The sequence below is a fragment of the Malaya genurostris genome, chromosome 2, assembly GCF_030247185.1.
Source record: "Malaya genurostris strain Urasoe2022 chromosome 2, Malgen_1.1, whole genome shotgun sequence".
Classification (NCBI taxonomy): Eukaryota; Metazoa; Arthropoda; class Insecta; order Diptera; family Culicidae; genus Malaya; species Malaya genurostris.
The window spans coordinates 52,496,077-52,514,751 of record NC_080571.1 but is presented as its reverse complement, the minus strand read 5'-3'; the positions used below and the strand labels follow the sequence as shown (position 1 = coordinate 52,514,751).

The following is an 18,675-nucleotide window of genomic DNA, read 5'->3' as shown; positions in this document are numbered from 1 at the left end:
AGATAAGCAAGCAATGGAAAACCAGTAAACAAATTATCGAAGAAGAATCCAAACGGTAATCCTTTCAATTCATCGGGGAAGTCGTCAATCATGGACAAAAGTGGCGCCGTGGCTTTGCCAAATCTCTCTTCATACTTCGGATTTGATCGTGGGTTTGATCCTTGATAAATTTCGAAATTTACCAAATAACCAGACGGTGTGCACAGAGACCAAACTTAATAACCGAAACGAATGGGTTTGCCCTTTATGAATTGTTTGCAGCCATGTTTACCGTAATAAGCGATCATGCTTTCGTCATACGATAAATTTTGTGTTGGATGGAAATTCTTCAGAAAGTTCGCTTTTAAATGATCCATAATCGGACGCAGCTTCCAAAATTTATCCTTGTTATTTCTTGGTGCATTCAAATCCGGCTCAAAATGTAGCACACGAAGTATTTCTTGGAATCTGTTGCGTCGCATCGTCTGAAATATTATTTCATTGCGGAGATCAGCTGAGCTATTCCAGTATGCTTTGATGTTCGAAACTGTATTATATCCTGTCACCAATAGAATGCCGATAAAAGCACGCAACTCTGGAACCGTAATGGAGACTGGTTTCTGAAAATGCAGCACGGAATATCGTTCTGAGCAATCACAAATATGTTGTAGCAAATCATCGTCAAAAAATCGTTCAAATAGCTCATGAGATTGTACATCACGGCAATCGTCAAAGTTCGGTTCAGGAAAAACTGGAATGGCAGCGCTTTCGCCTTGTTTTCGCCACGTGAAAGTTGTGTCTTTGTTTGAGGGGGGCAACGGAACGTTCGATGGAATGGAAGATGTTCTTCTCAATCGATTGACCCAGGGCTCAATGTCAGGCAATTGGACAGTTTCCACTACTATTTCTTGCTCATCTCCTCCACTTGAAACGTCCATTATTACATGCTCAATCATTTGACATGGTTGATCATTTGATAAATTGTATGCTGATTCATTCATAACATCAACGAGAACATATTCAACAATTTCACTTTCGTTTTCTAGTGGCTCTTCAATATTGAGTGTTTTAGTGTGTACACCGTTTCGTAAAACTAACTCACAACAGGCATTCAACTGATTGCGTGACAATGCATCGATTGTACCTCCTTCATTTTCATTGGCTTCGTCTTCACCACTAATATTGCCGTCATTTTCGGGAGGTTCAATGTAAATACAATCAATATCTCGCATAAAATCTTCATCCTCGTCTTCTTCGATTAGTTGTTCTAAATAGTCGACGGCATCCTTCAATGACAATTTTCTGTTTGAAATGTAAACAAATACAAGAACATACAAGCATTTGTACGAAAAAGTGCACGTAAAATGTTTTTTTTTTTGTTCGCTTCAACACGGACCCTAGAGGCCCCAACGTTACCATATGGTAACGCATTACTTTAACAGAATACATCGTATCGAAAGTATTTTAGATTTACACCAAACTTGTTTTATGCTTAAAGTATATTTCAATATCTATCGTTTGGTATATAATTTATCAAATTCTGATCATAAATATACAAAAAATATCATAACTTACTTGGACATGTTGGAAAAAATCGATTTTTTTTCACTTTCAAAAAAATAAAAAAAATCAACGTCTTATCTGGCTTACAGTTGAACACACAATGACGTTTGTTATATATCAATGAAAAGATACAAGTGTTGCCAACCTTAAAATACCTTATGTGTCACATTTGGTTGCGTTCGTGAGTAGATAAACATTAAAAAGTCGACCAGCCTTTTGCGTTACCATATGGTCACGTTGGGACCTACCGGGTTAATACGCCAAACAATTTACATCTTCTATATCGGTATGAATTTTAAAAACTCATCATCTGTAATTCCAGAATCGGATAAAATTCAACAATTTTGTATGGGATCTTAAGAAATTAAATTTGAATTTTTGTGTTTGAAGTTCGATTTGGCCTTTTTGAGAAAATGATTGAGCTTTGAGAAACGATTCGATACTGGAACCGGAATTCTAAAATCGGTGTAGCCGAAATCAGTTAAATTCATCTGAGAAGTGTGTAGACATGTTTGAGAAATTGTAGTGCGAATTAAAATTTGGGGGTACATTCAGAATCCAAAAACCAATACCGCTTAAACTGAAATAAATTTATTTGGTAATCGACTATCCAAATCTGCAAACCCGATAAACCTGATTAATTTATGTGAAATGGACATATTTATACTAATCACCCTGTATCTCCTAAACCAGAAGTCGAATCTGACTAAAAAGTAAGATGTTTTATAGGATTTGAAGACCTCTCATTTGAATCATAGATGATTCTTAGTTTTCGTTTGAATCTTAGATCGGTTCAGCCATCTACGAGAAAAATTCATTGCATTAATTTAATTTCTTTTCACATATCATCCTGTGATTCCTCAATCAGAAGTCGGATCCAAACGTAGTTCAGGAACCTTGTTTGGGAGTATACGACTTTTCATATGAATCTGAGTATGCAGAAAACGATTTGTTTATTTGTTTATTTGGAGCAGGGAAAAGCCCGGTGGAGTTAGTTTTTGTCAAACTTGCACTCCAACAACCTCCTCATCTTTTGCATCAACAGATTACAATCATCCAAATGATACATTTCACTTAAACATAGTATTTCTAAACTAACTAAAACTTATTAGATAGTAACCCTAGGAACAATTTCTTGACAACGTTTCGTGATAGATTAAAGTCGAATGAATTGGAACAGTGGTTGAATGTTCGGCACATGCTGGCAAAAGGCTCGTTATACCCATAATTAGTTGTAGCATAGGGGATCCTAAGAAAAGAATAGTTTCTAAGATTACGGCAATGGATATCAATTTGTAAATGCTGTAAGAGTTCGGAGCAGTCTATTCTTGATTGGAGATCTGTCACAAAAGTAGCCTTGCTGACATCGTGACGGACAGATAACAAATCGAAATCAATCAGTTTGCATCTGGCATGGTAACTTGGAAGGTTCCAAGTTTTTCTCCAAGGAAGTCGTTGCAGAGCAAATCGAACAAATTTTCGTTGAATTGCTTCAATGCGTTGGATATCGTTTTGGTAGTACAGTGACCAGACAACCAAGGCGTATTCGAGCGTAGAGCGAACTAAGGCACAATATAATGCTTTCAAGCAATGTACATCATCGTATTCTTTAGTAACGCGGAAATTGAATCCTAGCGGCTTGGAGGCTTTGGAGATAGTAAACTCAATGTGTTTCTTGAAATTTAATTTAGAGTCCAGGAGGACACCAAGGCCTCCACAGACGATGTACGTTCCAGAACAATTTGTGAAATATTATAGTCGAAACTGACTATAGACTGTTTGCGACTGAAAGAGATGACGGAGCATTTGGAGGCGCTCAAAAGCATTCTGTTGATATTACACCAGTTAGTCAAATTATTCAACTGCTTTTGTAGAAACTCTGCGACAGCTGTGGATTTGATGACATGAAATAATTTGAAGTCATCGGCGAACGATAGTTTCATGCACTTGATCGAAAAATTTAAATCGTTGAGATAAAGTAAAAATATAAACGGTCCAAGGTGACTTCCTTGAGGAACTCCAGAGGTAACGACGAATGGTAAGGTTGTACAGTCTCCTATTTTCACTATCATTTCGCGACCAGATTTGAGTGAAGCCAATTCAGAAATGGCCCGTTAAATCCTAGTCTATTTAACTTTGAGATCGAATTTCAGAAACAAAAATTTTAATTAAAATAAACTTATAGTCCCATACAAAATTAATGGAATTAGTCCCATACAAAATAATTTGGAATTACAGGATGATAATTTTTTAAAATTCAAACCGATATAGAAGATCACAATCCCGAAAAGCTTTAAAGTTGGACTCAAAATTATTGCAACTTATTCGTCATATGGCCATACGAATCGGTTTGGGTTATGCTGGTTCCGGCTCTGGAAGTACCTAATATTACCCTAAACTCTAAAGTGGAAATTACTTCGAAATATCATGGAATGTTTAATCGATTGTCACACTTTTAGATTCAAAATAGATCCGATTTGTAGTTTTAACATTACAGAGTAAAGAGTGATTAAAATCTCAAATTGCCGCTTAAAACGACAATCATTAAAATGATGTCATGAAAACTGAAACACTGAAAAATATACATGCAAAAAACACATGCGGATTGATAAAAAAAAAGGTATCATCTCACTGCTAGGTGGATTAATTAATTTTTACGCCTTCTCCGCACCGAATATCCTTATAATCATTTCTAACTTGTGCAAACAGTATCTATGGTCTTCAAAAAGTATCGATTCTCTTCAAATTAGATAATTTATTTTATGACCACCTTTGTTAAGAATACTTACTACGCTCCCTCCCCCCTGAAAATATTCTTTTAACCATCTCTGAAGAGCAAGAAGTACATGAGCCAAGTTTGATAGCAATCCGTTCAGTAGTTCCGGAGTTATGTCGTTCAAACATTACACTCTCCTTTTTAGAGGCACTTGCTACATCCACCCCCCATATAATCATATCTAAGGTATGCAATATGTTTCTATGGTCTTAAAAAAGTATCGATTCTCGTCAAATTAGACGAATTTTTTCCTGACCCCCCTTTTTAGGACACTTACTACGCTCTCTTCACCATTTAAATAGCCTTATGACCTTTTCAGAAGATCAATAAGCATCAGTGCTAAGTTTGGTGGTAATCTGTTCAGTAGTTTCGGAATTATGCCATTTTAAACACTACATACCCGTTTTTAAAGGCACTTGCTACATCCACCCCCCGTATAGTCATATCTAAGGTATGCCAAATGTTTCTATGGTCTTCGAAACGTATCGATTCTCGTCAAGTTGTTTGAAATTTTCCATGACCCCCCCTTGTTTATGACACTTGCTACGCTTCCTTCCCTATAAAAAAAATTTTAAAACAATTCTGAAATGTAGTAGTACCTGTGCCAAATTTAGTGGCAATCCGTTCAGTTGTTTCCGAAGTTATGGCGTTACAAACCTTCAAACTTACATCCATTATATAGATGTATTTATTTCTTTTTTTTTTATTTATTTCATCAAATTTTTAGATATTTTATTGATAATATACTTATATATTTATTCATTTTATAATTTTTTCATTATGCTATTCATTTATTTAGTTATTTACTTATTGATATATTTATTTGTTTATTTATTTATTCATTCGTTTATTTTTCAGGTGTACAACTTTACCTCCGCCGTTTTCCGATAGGTGGCTGTACCGGCTGAGGCTACATAGATGATAATGCCGTTAAAGTGAGTGTGAACAGTGCCTAACGAATTGTCATCGCCATTTCAGTGACAGTTGTTCTTGTTTTCGTATTATTCACGCTCGAAAATGTCTGTTTATGTCCCCAATCCTCGCCATTTGCGGGAAGTTTTACTTTTCTGTTACAATTCGAAAAAAAATGCAGCTGAAGCGCATCGAATGCTCTCAGAAACTGACGGTGGTGCTGCTCTGAACGTGTCGGGAGTGGTTTCAACGTTTTAAAAATGGTGATTTCGATGTCGAAGACAAACATGGTGGTGGAAGAGAAAAAACCTTCAAAGATGAACAACTAGAAGCATTGCTTGATGAAGAATCGTGCCAAATCCAAGTAGAGCTTGCCGAATCGTTGGGAGTGAGTCAGCAGGCCATTTCAAAACGTCTCAAGTCCCTGGGCATGATTCTGAAAGAAGGAAACTAGGAGCCGTACGAGTTGAAACCGAGGGACATCGAGCGCCGTCTTTTTTTATTTGAGCAACTGGTTCAAAGACAAAATCGTAAGGGGTTTTTACATTGAATCGTAACTCCAGAATATCAAGAGCGACATGACAAAGTCATCCTCCAACACGACAATGCTCGGCCTCACGCAAAAAGTGGTCAAAAAGTACCTGGAAACGCTGAAATCTTGCCCCACCCGCCGTATTCCCCAGATGTCACCCCTTCTGACTTCCACCTATTCCGCTCGATGGCACACGGCCTGGCAGATCAACATTTTCAATCCTTCGAAGAGTTGAAAAAATAGATTGATTCATGGATAGCGTCAAAAAAGGACTCCTTTTTTCGAGCCGGTATCCGAAAATTGCCGGAAAGATGGGAGAAAGTTGTCGCTAGCGACGGACAATACTTTGAATAATACGGTGGAAGCAAAGTTGTACACCTGATATTTATTTATTTATTTATTTATTCATTCCTCCATTTATTTATTAACTTACTGATGGCGCTCACCACACGATTATGATGAGGCTCATCTGAACCCTACGTTGTGTTTAAATTGTACGGAAATATGAAGTCCGGGACGGCTTCCAACTTAAGCCTGGGACGGCTTTCGTACAGACTGGGACACTGCGTACACTTCGAATACATTAAGCCATGGCACGGCTTTCGCACGGATGGGGACACCGCGGAATAGTTCGGATGTGATGTTATAAACTGGTACGCGTTTATTCTTGATTAACTGACTAATATATTTTACCGAACTAGGACAACACTTGGACGACATCGAATTACGACTAGGACAATCACGACGAATATAACGTAAACTTAATGTTCTATCGAAGTACTTTAGTACTGTAGTACCGTAATACCACAGTACCGTGTCTGATCTGATCTGCACTGCTCTTATATAGTCTGCGTACATTATTATATGAACAAAGTTTGTCTCTGCCGGAAAGCATATTGCGTAGAATATGCCGGAAAGCCTATATCGCAGACGAATGGAATCTCAAACTCTCTCAACTACTAATAAAACTGCTCGAATAATAACGTTGATCGATTTCTACTTCATGTACAGTGAAGCTCACTTAACTTGTCTTCTGACATGTGCAATTGTGCATCAACACTTACTTATTCATTGTTAATTTATTCATTTATTTATTTGAAATTTATTTAAATTTTTAATTATTATTCATTCGTTCATTTTTTTTTTGTTTATTTGTATAGTCATATTAATTTAGGATTCAAATGAAAGGTCTCGGTATGCCATACGGAATTTCGGAATTTCAACCGGTTCCAGAGTTAAGTGTGTTAAATGTTGTACACTGTCACTTAAAACTGCAAAACAAAAACCGTATTTTTTTCCTAAACTGGACTCAAAACTATACATATCGATAGTCATTATCAGTAGGCAGCTGAACAGACCGATTCCGGCTATTCTGTCAAATGCCCAAAAATGGATCTCACTCATTTTACCAGCGATTACAGCACCGATAGTTCCAATTTCAGGGTCAAATGATAGGTCCTAAGGTTCTACAAAAAATACCGCATATTTCCGGATACAACAGTTGATGGCCATACGAACCGACATCGATTAATATCAGCTCTCGGGCTCCGGTGTCTGAAGTACCTACAATAGTGGAACTCATTTCTTTATCTCGTGTTTCATTCTGAAGGTTATAATAATTAATGCACAAACAATCCCTTTGTATCTATCAATTATCGAGAAGAATTTTTGAATAGAATGCCACAGTATTATTTATGAGAATATTGTTGATATGAGAAAGGCATCATTACTTCACTAATTATTCTTTAATGATACAAGCTTGGAAAATCCAAATTCTATATTCAAACAAACTGAATAGTTAATCTTATTAGGCTCATTATAATAAGAAGCGGGTCGAATGAGCGCCAATGAGTTTCAAATTATCCTTTTCCGCGAAAAATTCCAAGCAAAATAGACTTTTCTGTTAAGCCTACTAATTCTCCTAGCCAGTGTTGCGAAAATATCAAATAATCAAATCTCACCGCTGCAGAAAATCATGCGCGATTTTCGACAGCGATTATCACTATCTACAATATCAATGATAATTGTGATCACTCGAAGTGAGTATGGAAAATATCACACCCCGTCCAATATCACCATAGTGATGTTTCGTAAACTCACACATGATTATAAATTATCATCATTGAAAATCATTCTCACAATTATCAGCCATGCAAAGATTTTCACTATCACATGGTGATATTCAATGAGGTGAGTGAAGTTTTGAAAATCAATTTCAACCAAATCTTATCATGCAGTATGATTATTTTTGGAATGGGTGGTGTCGAATCTCGATGTCTGAAGTAATTTGAAATTGTTGATAGTGAAATTCGGTTCGTAAAAATTCATCTAAACCCATGGCAATATGGATATTTTTGAAACGGGTATGATGAGTAGATGTTAAATATCGATGTCTGGAGTCATTTTGAAATCCAAGATGGCGGCTCTCGGATCATGAAAATTCATCTGAAACCATGCAATATGGGTATTTTTGGAACGGGTACGATGAGTAGATGTTGAATATTGGTGTCTGAAGTGATTTTGAAATCCAAGATGGCGGCTTTCGGTTCATGAAAATTCATCTGAAACCATACAATATGGGTATTTTTGGAACGGGTACGATGAGTAGATGTTGAATATTGGTGTCTGAAGTGATTTTGAAATCCAAGATGGCGGCTTTCGGTTCATGAAAATTAATCTGAAACCATGCAATATGGGTATTTTTGAAACGGGTACGATGAGTAGATGTTGAATATGGGTGTCTGGAGTCATTTTGAAATCCAACATGGTGGCTCTCGGTTCATGAAAATTCAACTAAACCCATGCAATATGGGTATTTTTGGAACGGGTATGATGAGTAGATGTTGAATATTGATGTCTGGAGTCATTTTGAAATCCAAGATGGCGGCTTTCGGTTCATGAAAATTCATCTAAACCCATGCAATATGGGTATTTTTGGAACGGGTATGATGAGTAGATGTTGAATATTGGTGTCTGAAGTGATTTTGAAATCCAAGATGGCGGCTTTCGGTTCATGAAAATTCATCTGAAACCATGCAATATGGGTATTTTTGGAACGGGTACGATGAGTAGATGTTGAATATTGGTGTCTGAAGTGATTTTGAAATCCAAGATGGCGGCTTTCGGTTCATGAAAATTCATCTGAAACCATGCAATATGGGTATTTTTGGAACGGGTACGATGAGTAGATGTTGAATATGGGTGTCTGGAGTCTTTTGAAATCCAACATGGTGGCTCTCGGTTCATGAAAATTCAACTAAACCCATGCAATATGGGTATTTTTGGAACGGGTATGATGAGTAGATGTTGAATATGGGTGTCTGGAGTCATTTTGAAATCCAACATGGTGGCTCTCGGTTCATGAAAATTCAACTAAACCCATGCAATATGGGTATTTTTGGAACGGGTATGATGAGTAGATGTTGAATATTGATGTCTGGAGTCATTTTGAAATCCAAGATCAGCAATAAAAATATACTACGAAAGTAAGAAAATTGTTTGAAGTGATAGATTAAACATAGCAAATTTTCGAAAATATGTATAATTGGATTGTGTTAGTTTTCAATCGCCAATCATTTGGTTGACAGCAACCAATTTGATGTCAACAATTCGACTACCAGAATGCTCAACAAACGAGTTCCTTACTTTTCCCAAGCTTTAGAACAGTAGTATTGGTTCAAGTGCAATATTTGCAGAACTGTCGATGATAAATTTTTGATAGTGATTCTTAAATAAATGTCTGCTTTCGCACAATGAATTCAAATCTACAATACCGTCTCGAAGTGTTGCACTAATTTTTCAAAGAAAATTGTCCGTTTTTATTCGAAATTTGAAAAAAATTACCTCTATAAACAAACGGTAAGTAATGTCGGAAACATTACTGCAAAATCGACGTTAATGCGCAATAGCCTGCACAGTTGTCTTCTAGTAGACCTACAAGCTTATGAAATTAGAATTTAGAGATGCAGATTATAGCGACAAAATTACAAGGTTGTGTAGCAGATACTACCAATCACGGTGACGTTTAATATTTTCAATTCACACTTAATGCCATTTAATATATAGTAAATGGTTAATTGATGAGTGTTACTTGCCGCTAGATGACACTCAACTCCCGAAAAAGTTAAAACTCCGTGGTTTTCACTTCAGTTTTGGTGGGTAAAACACGGTGATAGATTGCATTCACGAGAATAAAATACCAACACCAAAAAAGAACTTCCATGCACTGTCCACCCTTCTGGCATCAGTTGTAGTTTCTTTCCTCTTTCAAATTCATCATTTCTCCGTTTTTAACAACAAAAATATTGAATGCAACACTGGAACCTGCAGAAAAATCCGACCGAAACACAGCGAAACAACGCAGAGCAACAAAGAAATACAATCGCACGCGACGAGCGTTCTACACAAACTAAGTTCAAATTTTTCGAAAAATTTTCATAAACTAGAAGTTCACATTTTGGATATCAAAATGACTCCAGACATCGATAATCGACACCTACTCATCATACCCGTTCCAAAAATACCCATATTGCATGGGTTTAGTTGAATTTTCATGAACCGAGAACCACCATGTTGGATTTCAAAATCACTTCAGACACCAATATTCAACATCTACTCATCATACCCGTTCCAAAAATACCCATATTGCATGGTTTCAGATGAATTTTCATGAACCAAGAGCCGCCATCTTCTATTTCAAAATGACTTCAGACACCAATATTCAACATCTACTCATCATATCCGTTCCAAAAATACCCATATTGCATGGGTTTAGTTGAATTTTCATGAACCGAGAACCACCATGTTGGATTTCAAAATCACTTCAGACACCAATATTCAACATCTACTCATCATACCCGTTCCAAAAATACCCATATTGCATGGTTTCAGATGAATTTTCATGAACCAAGAGCCGCCATCTTCTATTTCAAAATGACTTCAGATACCAATATTCAACATCTACTCATCATATCCGTTCCAAAAATACCCATATTGCATGGGTTTAGTTGAATTTTCATGAACCGAGAGCCGCCATGTTGGATTTCAAAATGACTCCAGACATCAATATTCAACATCTACTCATCATACCCGTTCCAAAAATACCCATATTGCATGGGTTTAGTTGAATTTTCATGAACCGAGAGCCGCCATGTTGGATTTCAAAATGACTCCAGACATCAATATTCAACACCTACTCATCATACCCGTTCCAAAAATACCCATATTGCATGGGTTTAGTTGAATTTTCATGAACCGAGAGCCGCCATGTTGGATTTCAAAATGACTCCAGACATCAATATTCAACATCTACTCATCATACCCGTTCCAAAAATACCCATATTGCATGGGTTTAGTTGAATTTTCATGAACCGAGAGCCGCCATCTTGGATTTCAAAATGACTCCAGACATCAATATTCAACATCTACTCATCATACCCGTTCCAAAAATACCCATATTGCATGGGTTTAGTTGAATTTTCATGAACCGAGAGCCACCATGTTGGATTTCAAAATGACTCCAGACACCCATATTCAACATCTACTCATCGTACCCGTTTCAAAAATACCCATATTGCATGGTTTCAGATGAATTTTCATGAACCGAAAGCCGCCATGTTGGATTTCAAAATGACTCCAGACATCAATATTCAACACCTACTCATCATACCCGTTCCAAAAATACCCATATTGCATGGTTTCAGATGAATTTTCATGAACCAAGAGCCGCCATCTTCTATTTCAAAATGACTCCAGACATCAATATTCAACATCTACTCATCATATCCGTTCCAAAAATACCCATATTGCATGGGTTTAGATGAATTTTCATGAACCGAAAGCCGCCACCTTGGATTTCAAAATGACTCCAGACATCAATATTCAACATCTACTCATCATACCCGTTCCAAAAATACCCATATTGCATGGGTTTAGTTGAATTTTCATGGACCGAGAGCCACCATGTTGGATTTCAAAATGACTCCAGACATCAATATTCAACACCTACTCATCATACCCGTTCCAAAAATACCCATATTGCATGGGTTTAGATGAATTTTCATGAACCGAAAGCCGCCATCTTGGATTTCAAAATGACTCCAGACATCAATATTCAACATCTACTCATCATACCCGTTCCAAAAATACCCATATTGCATGGTTTCAGATGAATTTTCATGAACCAAGAGCCGCCATCTTCTATTTCAAAATGACTTCAGATACCAATATTCAACATCTACTCATCATATCCGTTCCAAAAATACCCATATTGCATGGGTTTAGTTGAATTTTCATGAACCGAGAGCCGCCATGTTGGATTTCAAAATGACTCCAGACATCAATATTCAACATCTACTCATCATACCCGTTCCAAAAATACCCATATTGCATGGGTTTAGTTGAATTTTCATGAACCGAGAGCCGCCATGTTGGATTTCAAAATGACTCCAGACATCAATATTCAACACCTACTCATCATACCCGTTCCAAAAATACCCATATTGCATGGGTTTAGATGAATTTTCATGAACCGAAAGCCGCCATCTTGGATTTCAAAATGACTCCAGACATCAATATTCAACATCTACTCATCATACCCGTTCCAAAAATACCCATATTGCATGGGTTTAGTTGAATTTTCATGAACCGAGAGCCGCCATGTTGGATTTCAAAATGACTCCAGACATCAATATTCAACATCTACTCATCATACCCGTTCCAAAAATACCCATATTGCATGGGTTTAGTTGAATTTTCATGAACCGAGAGCCGCCATGTTGGATTTCAAAATGACTCCAGACATCAATATTCAACACCTACTCATCATACCCGTTCTAAAAACACCCATATTGCATGGGTTTCGTTGAATTTTCATGAACCGAGAGCCGCCATCTTGGATTTCAAAATGACTCCAGACACCAATATTCAACACCTACTCATCATACCCGTTCCAAAAATACCCATATTGCATGGGTTTAGTTGAATTTTCATGAACCGAGAGCCGCCATGTTGGATTTCAAAATAACTCCAGACATCGATAATCAACATCTACTCATCATACCCATTCCAAAAATACCAATATTGCATGGGTTTTGATAAAATTTTACGAACCGAAATTCACTATCATCAATTTCAAATAACTTCAGACAATGATTTTCGACACCACCCGTTCCAAAAATAATCATACTGCATGTTAAGATTTGGTTGAAATTGATTTTCAATACCACACTCACCTCACGGAATATCACCATGTGGTAGTGAAAATCGCGCATGGGTGATAATCGTGATAATGCTTTTGAATGATAATCATGTGTGAGTTTACGGAACATCGCTAAAGTGAGATTGAACGGGTGATGATTTCCCCCATACTCAGCGGTGATATTTGATGTTTTGAAAATTTCGCACACCGATATTAAGTGATAATCGTTTTCTAATATCATTCTCAGAATATCAAATGATTTTCTTCATGATGTTCGGCGATGATTTTGTAAGTGATAATCACCAACAATTATTATCGGCGATAATAACTGATTTTTGATATTTTGAGAATGATAATGCCAACACTGCTCCTAGCTTAAGATGAGAGCCAGCAGAAAACCCCCTTCGTGTTTCCTCTCTTCGTCGGTTTTAGAACAAGTGGATCAAGATGTAGCTTTTCGGATCAACTAGTCAAAGCCGCTTCCCGGCTGGTTGTGAAACGACCAACGGAAAATTTAATCTACGGCATTTTTTGAGGGTGCCTAATCCCACAAGAAGATGGTGAAGGTCGAAATTCTGAAGATCCTAGGAAGAAAATCGTTGCTCAAGGTAACATTCCATTCTAGGAACAAATCGCTAAACATTCCCAGGCACTTTAACGTCATTCCGTTGTTTGCAAATCGAAATCTGCGATCCTCGAAACTCAAGTGCAAGTGGCTCCTTTTACGCGCGCGATGCTGTCATCACTGGCTAAACCGTCAATTAAACCACTCACCGGCAGCGATAACGAGCATGTTTTTACTTCCAACCCACTGAACAATTTTTTAGCAGCTGCCCGAGCAGGTGAACCCTCTGACTTTGATTGTTGGACTGGAAAAAATGGAATAAAAATAAAACAAACTCACGGCGGTTGGCTTTATAGCTTTTCACACCCACCGGTCGACCCATTCGAGAAACGGATGGCTTCCGCATCAAAACTCCCATCAGCGGTTTTCTTTTTTCGTATTTGTTCATTTATATTCTACGGCATGGTTTGCCGGCAAACGAATGTATGGATCTATGTTCGTTTAAATTTTGAAACATTTTTGTTGTTTGCTTGCGGTGCAGACGAAATCGAGAGAGAAAGAGACAGGGAACACATATGTCAAGCGTTTGCTGCGGGAAATGATCACGCCTGAATGGGAGTGTTTAGCGTCATCTCACACTTGACGGGATTGGGCTGTCCAAACTGTGTGCCACGTCAGATAGATTAGTTTGATAGCATGCGGTCAACGCCGCTGCTATGACTTGTTTCAAATTCTTTCCTGTTTTTTTTTTTGGTTTTGTGCCGTTGGATCACAAACTGGCTGTTAGACATGTGTCATTTTGGTGAATGGAAAATTTTGTCATTTGACATACGTGTGTGTTCGTTCGGTGGCGCGTTTCAGTTCTGCGGTAGCGGCTCTTTTTCGGCCTTTTCAAACGGTTGTTTGCTTCATCTAATCGAAATATTTTTGAACAGCAAACGTGACTTCAAACTGCCACAGGCTTGATTGGAAAGCCCAATGAGTTTGCTCAATCTGATTGCGTTTTTTTAGATGTTTTATTTGCGGGAATCTTGCATTTTTTTATGTTTGCGATTGCTTAAATGTGATTGTACGTTTCAAAAGAAGTCAACTGAAGTGATTTTTGAAAGAGAAAAAGTTGAACTTACGAACCAGAACTCATCGCGCATACATTTTCATAACCGAACTCAACATCGGAAAATAGAGACCGTAAACGAACTCATTAGTTGAGCTCAGAAAAAATTGAAAATGCTCGCAATCTTTTACACAATTTGGCCAATCATTTGTCGGTAAACAATCCGATATCGGTTGTCATATTCTTTCGATTGGTCCGTAATTTACCATACCCGAAAGGCTGAACGAAAATCTCCATCCCCGGTGTGCTCATCGAATCGACAACAACAGCGCGCCCTCGAGCCATACGCCGATCGAACATGAAACCAATCACGTAAAAATAAATTGGTCTCAATAAACATTGATTATTATTTCTATCACTTTAGCCATGAATTGCTAAACGTGGTGAGAGCGCGCGCCAAGGATTACTCGTGTCGAACAAGAACAAAGTCAGCCTGTCGTTTGAGCACGCATTCGATGAATGAACAGAGATATTTTCATCCATTTAAGATGGGAAGATACGCCAGGTATATTTGTCGTTCCGCCACTTAGTTAGCCTCGGTGACAGCACGGTTCCATGGCTACTACTCATTAGCGTTGAATGGAACAGCGCATTATGTCCCTTTCCTCCCACCACCATCACCGGAATTTGATGAAGAAAGGTTTACGACGTTGATGGACTCATTAGGAGAAATTTGCGATATCAAGGAATCTGAATTTCTATAGAAACTGTTGCTAGCGGGGAAGCTTGAACGATTTTTGGCTTCAGTCTCTGGAACAAAAACATAGAACAAAGAGCGTAATACAGCTGGACGTATTTTCAGAGTTTTTACACTGTAGCCATAAATTTATATACCAAATAATACGACGAACCGGAAAATGTGGTGAGATACATATTCCATGACATTTACAAAGAGCTACAAGCTACAAGCTACAAGCTACAAGCTACAAGCTACAAGCTACAAACTACAAGCTACAAGCTACAAGCTACAAGCTACAAGCTACAAGCTACAAGCTACAAGCTACAAGCTACAAGCTACAAGCTACAAGCTACAAGCTACAAGCTACAAGCTACAAGCTACAAGCTACAAGCTACAAGCTACAAGCTACAAGCTACAAGCTACAAGCTACAAGCTACAAGCTACAAGCTACAAGCTACAAGCTACAAGCTACAAGCTACAAGCTACAAGCTACAAGCTACAAGCTACAAGCTACAAGCTACAAGCTACAAGCTACAAGCTACAAGCTACAAGCTACAAGCTACAAGCTACAAGCTACAAGCTACATGCTACAAGCTACAAGCTACAAGCTACAAGCTACAAGCTACAAGCTACAAGCTACAAGCTACAAGCTACAAGCTACAAGCTACATGCTACAAGCTACAAGCTACAAGCTACAAGCTACAAGCTACAAGCTACAAGCTACAAGCTACAAGCTACAAGCTACAAGCTACAAGCAACATGCTACAAGCTACAAGCTACAAGCTACAAGCTACAAGCTAAAAGCTACAAGCTTCAAGATCCCAATCGCAATCCCAATCCCAATCCTAATCCCAATCCCAATCCCAATCCCAATCCCAATCCTAATCCCAATCCCAATCCCAATCCCAATCCCAATCCCAATCCCAATCCCAATCCCAATCCCAATCCCAATCCCAATCCCAATCCCAATCCCAATCCCAATCCCAATCCCAATCCCAATCCCAATCCCAATCCCAATCCCAATCCCAATCCCAATCCCAATCCCAATCCCAATCCCAATCCCAATCCCAATCCCAATCCCAATCCCAATCCCAATCCCAATCCCAATCCCAATCCCAATCCCAATCCCAATCCCAATCCCAATCCCAATCCCAATCCCAATCCCAATCCCAATCCCAATCCCAATCCCAATCCCAATCCCAATCCCAATCCCAATCCCAATCCCAATCCCAATCCCAATCCCAATCCCAATCCCAATCCCAATCCCAATCCCAATCCCAATCCCAATCCCAATCCCAATCCCAATCCCAATCCCAATCCCAATCCCAATCCCAATCCCAATCCCAATCCCAATCCCAATCCCAATCCCAATCCCAATCCCAATCCCAATCCCAATCCCAATCCCAATCCCAATCCCAATCCCAATCCCAATCCCAATCCCAATCCCAATCCCAATCCCAATCCCAATCCCAATCCCAATCCCAATCCCAATCCCAATCCCAATCCCAATCCCAATCCCAATCCCAATCCCAATCCCAATCCCAATCCCAATCCCAATCCCAATCCCAATCCCAATCCCAATCCCAATCCCAATCCCAATCCCAATCCCAATCCCAATCCCAATCCCAATCCCAATCCTAATGCAATCAGTAAAAGATTCCAGACCCAGAATTTGAATTGAAAAATCTTCAGAATATAGTTCTTGAAGTGTGACTGACTTCTGGATTCTGGAATGCAGTTTAGAACTGAATTCTGGAAATACAAATAAATTGTGCATCTAAATTACGGTCCTCAATTTTGGTCTGATGTTCCAGAACTTCAGGTTCAGAACTCAGCTCCAGAATTCTGAATCTGAATTTCGTGCAGAAAGTTTTTCACTGAATATTTTCACTGAGGCTGAACCTTATTTTTAGTTCCAGAATTCAATTTCAAAATCCAGACCCAAGGTCAGAATTTATTTCCTAAATTTAGCTCGGCAGTTCAGGTCTAGAATCTAGATACTGATCTCAATTCAAAATTTTGGTTTCCAAATCCGGGCCCAGAATCAAGTTCAAAACATCGGTTTCAGTTCCGGAATTGTAGAACTCGATTCTGGCCTTTAATTCAGGACGAGGAACTGAAATTTCTGTCCGTATTCTGGAAATGAAAGAGATTTCAGAACTAAATACCACGCATCTCCATCTGATGGTAATTTGATGGAGACGCATGGTTTTTCGATTGATTTTTTTTTTCTAAAATCTAAATTTTAAATTAATAAAGCGTAATATATTCATGAATGATTTAGTTTTGATATAAAATTTAAAGTGGTACCAAAATAGAAGAAAAAAAATCAAAATAATAGTTTCAGGAGAGAAAAACATTTTTTTCTGTGAAAATAATATCAAAATGGCGTCGTATTGAGCATCTCCCGAGCAGTTTTCCGAAAGTATCAAATAATAAAATATCACCGTTGAAAAAAGTCATGTCAAATTCATCCACTATTCTCAAAACATATGATAATTATGATCATAAGCAACGTGACACATGATAATGGAATGATAATCACTCAAAACCTTTCTGAAGATTATCTGCATCATTTTCAAACTAATCCTTATATGCCATATGAGTATTTTCGGAATAAATGTGATGAATAGGTGTAGGATATCGATGTCTGCGGACATCCTAATATACCAAGATGCTGATTTTTATAACATAGGTATTTTAGAAACGTGTTGAGCAGAGGTGAATGAAACCAGCTCTGGTACAGAACCGTTCATACTGGTGGTGGTGAAGTAATATCGTATAATATAAATCCAATTGCAAAGCATGATTCATGTAACATTTAACAACATTTTTAAACACTATTTACTTGAGTTCCTCATACAGAAGTAACATGAGCGCAGGAACTCGCTTGTCCGACTAATTTGACAAATGCAGCGAACACAGGCGTTCAAGGGCTGCCCATAAGGAGTGCTCGAGGCAAGTAAATCCTGCGCCCCTGTTACTTCTTTTAATCAAGTTCGGAGTAAATAGCGTTGGGTTTAATCAAAATTGTGCAGGAAAATTAATCGACCCTGAAATTGACATAAATTAATCAATATTCAAAATGTTTTTTTTTGCGTTGAATTTGTGTTACATATTGCTACTGCGTACTTTAAAAATCTGAATACCATTATATTCAAATCAAGATCGCTGCACGGTTGATAAATCGTGAGAATGATTTGCGATTCTTCCCAAGGAATGAATATTTTCAATTAACAACATTTTATACCCTACCTAGCAACTATATTCCTCACCAGACACTGGGTGTATTTTAAGCGGTTTTTATGCGGTTTTTTCACGTGGCTTTTCTACGCAGATTTTCAAGGTTACCCGGTT

The 18,675-nt window shown here is 38.0% G+C and overlaps 1 protein-coding gene across 5 annotated transcripts in view; it reads left to right on the top strand.

Moving 5' to 3' along the window:
- LOC131427355 (dipeptidase 1) overlaps window positions 1-18,675 on the top strand; it is a 715,435-nt gene that overhangs the window by 333,325 nt on the left and 363,435 nt on the right. The window contains exon 4 of one of the 5 annotated variants that reach the window (XM_058590472.1): window positions 5,177-5,253. The exons of the other annotated variants lie outside the window; for them this stretch is intronic. The gene's annotated coding sequence lies outside the window, so the exon portion shown is untranslated. The remainder of the gene's footprint in view (window positions 1-5,176; window positions 5,254-18,675) is intronic. 5 annotated transcript variants of the gene reach the window in all.